Here is a 9,646-nt window from a genome sequence, read left to right on the forward strand (position 1 = left end):
TTGTTGGGGTAGTTGTAAATGGAAGGGCCGAAGGGTCTCCTGCTCCTTCGACTGCCTGTCTTCTGTCTTGCGATGCTGAGTGGGTGCGCCTGTGTGTTCGATCGCTCGCTGATTGGTTGCTTCAGTTGGACGAGCCAATGGGCTGATTCGTTGAGGCCGCTATTTGATTGGAGGCTGGTCGGGTTGGATTGTTAGACGGATTCACGGGCTGATTGGCTCGTGCTGTGGGGAGGCGGGACGTTTGCGGCGGCATCGTCTGCTCAGGGTCCATCGCGTCCCCGCTGGTCCAACGGGAAGAAGTTGGCGGCGGCGCCGGGATCCTCAGCCGCGCGGCCCAGGGAAAACGGGCGACCAGCAGCCCGGTGGGACCCACCCGGGAGCGGCCGGTATCGGCGGGGTGTTTGGATGGAGCCCAGGCGTCGGTGCGAGGCCTGATGACGCCGACAGGGCGAGGCTGGAGGCAACGGGATAACTTGCAGCGGAAGGTGGCGGGGGCAGGAGATTGGCAAGTCTGGTTCGCGCATGCGTGGTGAGTTCGCGCATATGTTGCAGATACGCATGTGCCGATTGAGGGCCACGAAGCGAAGCATTTCCGCAAGCGCCAACTGATGACTGGCGCATGCGCACAGAAATTAAGATGGCTGCCCCCATCCAATGGATCCTGAGTCACAAAGTCAATCTGGACATTTTGGGTCTTTTGTGCCCTGTGTCTCTGTTCTCCTTTGTCAAATCATTTGATTTTAAAAATAGGCTCTAAGGCTTCAAGGCTCTTCGCACGGGGTCAAAACCTCGACTTGCGACCATCGTGGACCCCCCCCACCAACGCGACCATTGTGGGAACTTTGGACTCCACTACGGTCGCAGGTCGGAGTGGACCTGTCGGGGTCATTGAGGCATTAAATGTATTTAGAACATTTCCATGAGTTAATTCCCTGTAGAAACACCAGTTTATCATTCAAGCTGTGTAGCCACAGCAATAATGCAAAATTTGAAGGCCATCATTACTGAATCCATTTTAATCAGCCTTCACCTTGTACAATGTTCAGTTGAGACAACAAAATCAAAATGCAAATTTTAACCTCTAGGAAAGATAGTAATCCTCTGTACCATAGAATTATTGATGAAAAAATATTTGGAATATTTTGTGAATTCAGCTTCCAAAGAGGTGATGAAGACGATCCACAACATGATTTAAAAAAAATTAAACCCAGAACATTTATTAGAAGATGTTTATTACAATAAACATGTTCAGGTTCAGTAATGATCGATTCTAGAATGGCATGTGGCAGTAATAAAAAGAATGCAGGATAGATATATTCCAAGGAAAAAGAAATTAATGATTTGGATTGTGGTTTAAATGGTTTTGTGGCCAAATTTGCGGAGGTCACCAAGATAGGGAACAGAGTAGGAAATGTAGAAACCATAAAGTTGCAGAAGGATATAGACAGATTAGGAAACTGGGCAAAATGATGGCAGATGAGATTTAACATCGAGAAATGTTCAGTTGTACATTTTGGCAGTGGAAATAAACAGGAAGCATACTATTTGGATGGGATGAAAATTCAGACCTTGGATGTCGAAAGGACCTGGGTGCCCTTGTGCAAGGAAACCTAAAAGAAAATGGCCAGGTGAAATTGGTAATGAAGAAAGCGAATGCTATGTTGGCATTCATTTCAAGAGAAATAGTGTACAAGAGTAAAGAGGTGTTGATGAGGCTCTATGGGGCACTGGTGAGACCTCATTTCGAGTGCTGGGTGCAGTTTTGGGCCCCCTATCTGAGAAAGGATGTGACGTTGTTGCAGAGGGTGCAGAGGAGAATGACAAGGATTCCCAGAATGCAAAATATAATGTACGAAGTGTGTTTGACAGCTCTTGGGTTGCATTCATTGGGGTATCGGAAATTAAAGAAGAAAGCTCATGGAGACATTTTGTATTTTGAAAGGTTTAGATAGGGTGGATGCGGGTAAGATGTTTCCCTTGGTGGGTGAATGGAGGACAAGAAAATTAGAGGTTATCCATCCAAAACAGAGATTGGAAAGAAATTCTTTAGCCAGAGGGTTGTGGATCTGTGGAACTCGCTGCCTCATACAGCAGTGGAAGCTAGATCACTGGGAGTATGAAAAAGGAAAAAAAAAACAGGTAGGAGGTTAAAAATACCCCCTGCCATTTAAACCGCGCAATGCGGTAACTCCCAAAAAAAATGGGTGTGAGATAACTCACACGTAGCAGATGACTTTCAGGAAATAGTGCCCATCCAGTTCTCTCCCCCAATTCTCACTTCATCTTAAACTAACATCATCATTATTTAATATTCCTTTTTTTTAAAAAAAACATTAAAAAAAAAGAACAACTCTTCTTTTAATCAGCTCCAACTGCCGAGTCACCATTACAACCATTCCTTCTTGGAGCACGGCTCTTTTCTTCCATCTCTTGTCTCCTTAGAGTTCGCGGCGGACTACGTCTCTGTTGAAACCGAGTAATTGGCAGCTCTTGAGCAAATGCTATAGCTTCCTTTGGAGAATCAAAGAACTTTGGTTGGCAACCATCTTGAAAAACCTTCAAAACAGCTGGATATCTAAAGGTTGCCTTATAACCTTTCTTCCACAACAACTCTTTAGCAGGATTGAATTCCCGTCATTGGAACATAACTTTTTGACTCAAATCCGCATTGAAGAAAGCTCGATTATTTTGAATCATCAAGGGTGATTTTCTCTGTTGTGCATTTCTAATAGCCACTCGTAAAATTATTTCTCTGTCGTAATAATTCAAGCAACGAACCAAAACAGGTCTTGGACTTTGACCTGAAATAGGTCTTCTATGCAAGGCTCTGTGAGCACGTTCCAGTATTATACCTTCCGGGAAATGCTCTTGACCCAGCACCTGCGGAATCCATTCAGTAAAAAATTTTCTTTGGTCTGGTCCCTCCATTCCTTCCGGCAAACCAATAATCTTTTATTGTTCCGTCTGGATTGGTTTTCCAAATAATCAATCTTTTTCACCAAATTTTTATTTTGAGTTTGTAAGTCTTTGACCATTTTGGTCACATCGGAAACATGATCTCGTATTTCGTCTATATCTTCTTCACACGAATTAAATTTATCTCTCACTTCAAGCTTAAAAGCTCCAAACTCAGCCATCTGTTGAGAATGTATTTTCACCACAGAGTATTAAACCTAGTACCAAGTTCAGTCATAATCTTGGGTAATCCCTGCATTGTATAAGATAATTTAGATTCAAGATTCACAAGAATCTTTTCAATTGGAAGAGATTCTGGCTCAACAGATTCCTGCTTCTTCTGCATAACCAAAGGGTCTTCTGTTACTTCCTTCATTCTGGTTGCCTTCCTTGTAGTATAGCTGCGTGTGGAAACCCCAGCCACAGCCTCTCCAGCAATGACTGGAGGACGCTGGCCGGGGTTTTCCCCAGTCCATAATGTATTAATTTCTCCCAGTACATCAAGTTGTATAGGTTCTTTTATCTCAAAAGGTGCAGTTTGCAGCGCCACCGCTACAGGTGACAGATGCCTTTCCCCAGCCGGTGTTTCAGCTGGTAATACTTCAGCTGATGATACTACAAGCGGTTCATTCATAACATTGCCGTCAGATGCTACTGCGCATGTGCAAACCTGAGTAACTCTTTGTTCTAAAGGCTGTTTGGCGCCCTCTTTAGGGGGCTCTACCGATGTAACATAGAGCTCTGCATCTGAACACTGTACCTCTCTCCTGGGAATCATTTCACGCTGAGTCCCGGTGTCTTTTCTACAGGTAGGCTCCAAAACTTGAACTTTTGGAAAATAGTTTTCTGATGATCTGTTGTCATTTTTTTTGCTCTTTTTCACCAATTGTACCATCAGAAGTTAAATTAACAACACTGAAATTATCTAAACTTTTAAAGAATTTTAACGGGCATTTCTAGACAAAACATTAAGATAGAGTCAGGAGAGAACTGGAAGGCACGTCTGATCCTTACGCAATCTTGCCACGCCCCCCGTGGCCCACATCATGCGGAGAAAGGTAAAGACATTACCTGGGACAATGAGGATTTGGAGGCGTTCCAGAAGGCCAAGGACGCACTGGCCAACACAACCGTTGTGGTACACGCCAGGCCAGGGACACCCACCACTCTCTCAGTAGATGCTTCCAGCACAGCAGTAGGGGGTGCACTGGAGAAATTCATCAAAGGGGAATGGCAGCCCTTGTCCTTCTTTAGCAGACACCTCTGGCCACCTGAACTCAAATACAGCGTCTTTGACTGAGAGCAATTGGTGCTGTACCTGGCAGTCAGGCACTTAAGGTATTTTTGGAAGGTAGACAATTCAGTGTCTTCATGGACCAGAAGCCATTAACTTTTGCCTTCCATAAAGTGTTGGACCTGTGGTCGGCCAAGCAGCAGCGACTCCTCTCCTATGAGTCTGAGTTCACTACAGACATTCAACATATCATGAGTGACACACTGCCCCATCCCCGCAATCAAGTCTATCAAGGCCCTGTCCCAGTGAATAGACTACTTAGCCCTCGGCAGGGGACAGCAGGACGACCCTGAGATCCTTGCAAGCAAGACAGCAGTGTCCAGGCTCAGGCTGGAGGATGTTAACATCGACCCTGGTAAGTATACGCTCCTCTGAGACATTCCAATGGCAAACCCCACCTCATCGTGCCGACAGCATGGAGATGGCAGTTTTATGATGAGGTGCACAACCTGACAACCATCAGTACTGTCAAAATGGTGGTCAATAGGTTGGTCTTGCTGAGCCTCCAGAAACAGGTTGTCAGTGGGCCAAGGCCTGCACACTCTGCCAGATGACCAAAATGCAGACATACGTGAAGGCACCACCCCAGACATTCGAGCCAGCACCACATAGGTTCAGCCACATCTACAATGACATTGTAGGGTCACTACCGGCCTCCCACGGGACGAGTTACCTTCTCACCATGATTGCCTGCTCCATGAGGTTCCCCGAAGCGGTCCAGCTGACTGACACAACCACTTGTGTCCTCCATTAAATTGGAAGCGGTAATAAATATAAAGGAAAGTTTGATAATAAATAGTCTCCCTTGCAGTTGGGGTACAATGTATTTCTTGAGATCAGAGGAATCCTGGAGCCAAGACAAAGTGATCCTGTGTTTCCCAAGGATTTGATTGAGTTGTGGGGTAGTTGAAAGTGGAAGGGCCGAAAGGTCTCCTGCTCCTTCCACTGCCTTTGTTTTCTGTCTTGCGATGCTGATTGGGTTCACCTGTGTGTTCGCTCGCTCGCACGCTGATTGGTTGCTTCAGTTGCGCGAGCCAATGGGTTGATTCAGTGAGGTCGCTATTGGATTGGATGCTGAAGTCGGGTTGGATTGATGGGCGGGTTCGCGGGCTGATTGGCTCTTGCTGTGAGGAGGCGGGATGTTGGCGGCGGCGTCGTCTGCTCGGGGTCAGTCGCGTTGCCACGGGCCGAAAGGGAAGAAATTGCCGGCAGCGCCGGGATCTTCCTCAGCCACACGGTCCAGGGAAAGCGGGCGAACCGCAGCCCGCCGGGCCCCACCCGGGAGTGGCCAGTATGGGTGGGGTGTTTGGGTGGAGCCGAGGTGTCGGTGCAGGGGTCGGGTAGGGGAGGGGTATGAGGGAGAGGGAGGGTGATGGGAGGGGCGGGAGCCCGGAGGGGGCGGGGAAAGTTAAGGAGGGGCGGGGCCAGGCAGGGGTAAGGGGGAGGGTGAAGGGGGAGTTGGAGGGCGAGGGGGAGGCTGGGCAAGGAGGGTGAGGGGAGGGGAGGGCAGGGGAAGAAGGGCGGGGGGAGCAGGGCGGGGGGAGCAGGGCGGGGGGAGCAGGGCGGGGGGAGCCGGGCGGGGGGAGCCGGGCGGGGGGAGCCGGGCGGGGGGAGCCGGGCGGGGGGAGCCGGGCGGGGGGAGCCGGGCGGGGGGAGCCGGGCGGGGGGAGCCGGGCGGGGGGAGCCGGGCGGGGGGAGCCGGGCGGGGGGAGCGCGGCGGGGGGAGCGCGGCGGGGGGAGCGCGGCGGGGGGAGCGCGGCGGGGGGAGCGCGGCGGGGGGAGCGCGGCGGGGGGAGCGCGGCGTGGGGAGTGCCTGTCCCCTCTCTGTGTGTGTTGGCTTCCTCCTGCCCTCCACCCCCACAATTTAATGGTCCCATTTCTGACCTTCTCTTCCTCATCTTTCCTTGATGAAGGGACAAACCCACAACGTGTTTGATGTCTCTTTCTCTTTGCTCTATGCCTGTTTGACCTGCTGACTCTCTCTAACCCTGTGGCTTTACCCCCTCATCTTTCGCTGGTTTAACCCAACAGAGCTGGAAGAGCTCAATTCGTGAAGGGTTGTATCTGGATTTGAGTCATTTGACACCCTGTAGATTTCTTTAAATTGTGGCTCAAAAGCAACAAAAGGATTTCGAATCCTCGTCATCGGTCCTCTTTCAAACTCCTCTGAATTTCTTGGATGAAAAAACATTGCTCTGAAACTTACTCTGCAAGAGTTTATTTTCCTCTCTTGCAGGGTTTCAGAATCTGTTCCACATGATGAATCTGTTCTCTTTTCAAAGAGACAGTGGAGTGGCTATTTTCTTCCACCAAGATTTCATCAACCCAGTCAAGGGCTGAACTAAGTCTCCATTTAAAAATGGTTATGTTGCAAATGCAAGATTACTTTGGCTTTATTCATCAAAAGTGGCCATTTCCATGGTCACAACGAGGCTGCTCTCTTGATCTCAAAGAGACGGTTAGAAATGGTCTTCCTCCTTCAAAATCCACTTGTTACTCCTGGAGAAAGGAGAAGACGATGTAACTGTACCTTCTCTGACGACTGTATCTTCAATCCTCTCTTCCCCACAGCATGGACAACAACTTCTGCCTCTCGTTTGTAATGTTTCTCTAGAATGGCTCATCCCATGACATGTGCCATCATTTCTGCCTTTAAAGTCCATTAAGTCTCTTCAAAAGTATGAATCATGAGCCAACAGACCACTGGGCACTCACCCATTTAATGGACCACACGTGCACGGTGCTGCATGCCGAGGAATGGCACGTTGATCTGTGTTGTCTTCTGCGGATAGGTGCAGGACATTCACAGTGCTTAATTTAAACCTGCTGGTTCCATGGATCGATAGCAAACTCTTAATAATGTCTCACCATGTCTCATTTGGCAGCCTATAATATACCCCAATAAGAGTACCCTCATCCTTATTTTTTCATTTTACCCACACTGCCTCCCTCGATGAGCCCTCCAGTCTCCTTTATCTTTCTCTGGATTCTAGATGTTGTAAGCCAAGAAACATTTTTGTAAATCTTCTCTGCACTCTCTCCACCTATCTATATCCTTCCTTTGACAAATGAGACCAGAACTGAACACAATACTCCAAACCTGGCCTCATCAATGCCTTCAACAGTCGCAGCACCATTTTCCAGCTGTACTTTATGCTATGATATATGAAGGCCAGTTTGCCATAACCACCCTGTCTACCTGGGAATCCACCTTCAAGGAACTCTGTACCGTAACTCCAAGATCCCTCTGTTCCTCTGCATTCCTCGATGCCCTCCCCTTAACTGCATATGTCTTATTTTGCTTATTTTTTCCGGAATGTAACACCTCACACTTGTCAACATTAAATTCCTTCTGCCATCTTTCAGTCCACTTTTCCAAACAAACCAAATCCTGTAATCTAAGAAAACCTTCCTCACCATCCACCACTCCCCCTATTTTCATATCATCTGCATATTGGCTTACCCAGTTAACCATCCCATTTCATTCCCCAACCACAGATCGAACATTGCCCCCCCTGTAGTGGGCATCTCCACATACTGCTGCAAAAAGCAGTCCTGAACACATTGTACAAACTCTAAGCCATCCTGCCCTCTCACTGACTGTGTTTCCCAATCGATGTTAGGAAAATTGAAATCCCCAACCAACACCACCCTATTCCTACTGCAGATGTCAGCTAATTCCTTGCACATTTGCTCTTGTAGTTCTCCCTTCCCATTTGCCAGACTATAATGTACCCCTATAATAGTAACCTCACCCTTCTTATTTTTTAGTTTTACCCACACTGCCTCCCTTGATAAGACCTCCAGTCTCTTGCCTGAGCACCGCTGTAATATCTTCCCTGACAAGTAATGCGGAATATAAAAGAAGTCTGTAAAGTTTGAATAAAGCAGTCTTGTGTTGACTAACGTGGGTATGTGTATGACTTTAGTAGGTGTACTGAAGTTGCCGCCAGAAATGGTGACCCCCGAATGCAAGATTCAGCCGAAGCTTGAATCTCCAGTGATCATGGACACAACGACTGCAGCAGCTGCCACCACGGCTGCAGTTAAACCAGGTTCTGCCTATTTCTCCTGGAATTGACTAGACATGAGCTTTTAAATATGGAGGGCCTGGGTGACAGGGATCCATCTGATCTAATGAATGAGATGCTCGTATTAGCAGATGGCCATTCTCATTGTTTACTTTTTGAGATTCTATTCCTGTCCAAACTCCCGGGTCGTGTCGCAATACCAATCGTTAACATGGATTTCTGCCATCCCCATGATGTAGCGTGGGAGGCTGACAGGCTCGATCATACTGCAATGCAAGTGTCTGCTCACAAACAGCCGCTTTGATCAGTAGATCCATCTCCTGTGTCTTACAAGCCTCCTATATCTGCAGTTCAGTTAAAGAAGGATGAATGCACTGACAGGCGGTGAGAATGGTGTTTCTACCATCGCCAATGGGGAAAAAAGCCCATAAATGTGTCCCGCCATTTATCTATTAGAGAAAAAAGGCAGGAAATTTAAAAAACGGCTGCCAGTTGGGGCCTCGGCAGCTGGTACAAGTACCGACTGGCCTATTGTATCTTCAAGACAACGCTGGTAAGTACAAATATCCTGCCAACCGTGGGGCGTGGCAAGATGGCGTAAGGAACTGACGTGCCTTCCACTCCTCTCCTGACTCGGATTTATTGTTTTGTTTCTAAGTGCCTGTTAAAATTCTTTAAAAAGTTTAAAAATAGTAAGAGATGTTGAATTAATATCTAATGGTACATTTGTTTAAAAAAAAAGTAAAAGAAAACACCAACAGATTGTTAAAAAATTACATTTCTTGAAATTATCTGAGCCTACCTGTTTACAAGAAGCCAGGACTCAGCATGGAATGGATCCAGGAGAAGAAGTGCAGGATTCGGCACTGGAGCTCTGCTCTGTACCGGTAGGGCTCTCTAAAGATGGCACTCGGCAGCCTTTAGAACAAAGGGCTGGCCGGGTGCGTGTATTTCAGACAACGCCCGCTGTGAACGCTGTCACCGAGACTTTGACAGCTGAATCAGCTGGGGCGCCGCCAGCTGGAGAGTTAAAGAGCCGACCTCCGATTGATATAGCGGTGGCGCTGCGAAATGCACCACCAGTCATGACATTTTCCCCAGGTATGGATATAATGGAGGCTTTTGATGACATATGGCTTAAGGATAAGGATAACCCTGATTATCAGCCTCCTGATATTGCTGAGGGGGCTGTGGCAGGAGTTTCTACACGGAGCCATACTGCAAGAAAGGCTGCTAAACCAAGGGAAGGGACAGAAGATCCTTTGGTTTCTCAGAAACAGCAGGATCCTACCATGTCTGAATCTACTTTTGCTGATGTGATTGTTAAGAATCTTGAATTTAAGATGTATTCTTCAATGAAACAGCT

This window comes from Narcine bancroftii, unplaced genomic scaffold, assembly GCF_036971445.1.
Source record: "Narcine bancroftii isolate sNarBan1 unplaced genomic scaffold, sNarBan1.hap1 Scaffold_106, whole genome shotgun sequence".
In the NCBI taxonomy this organism is placed as follows: domain Eukaryota; kingdom Metazoa; phylum Chordata; class Chondrichthyes; order Torpediniformes; family Narcinidae; genus Narcine; species Narcine bancroftii.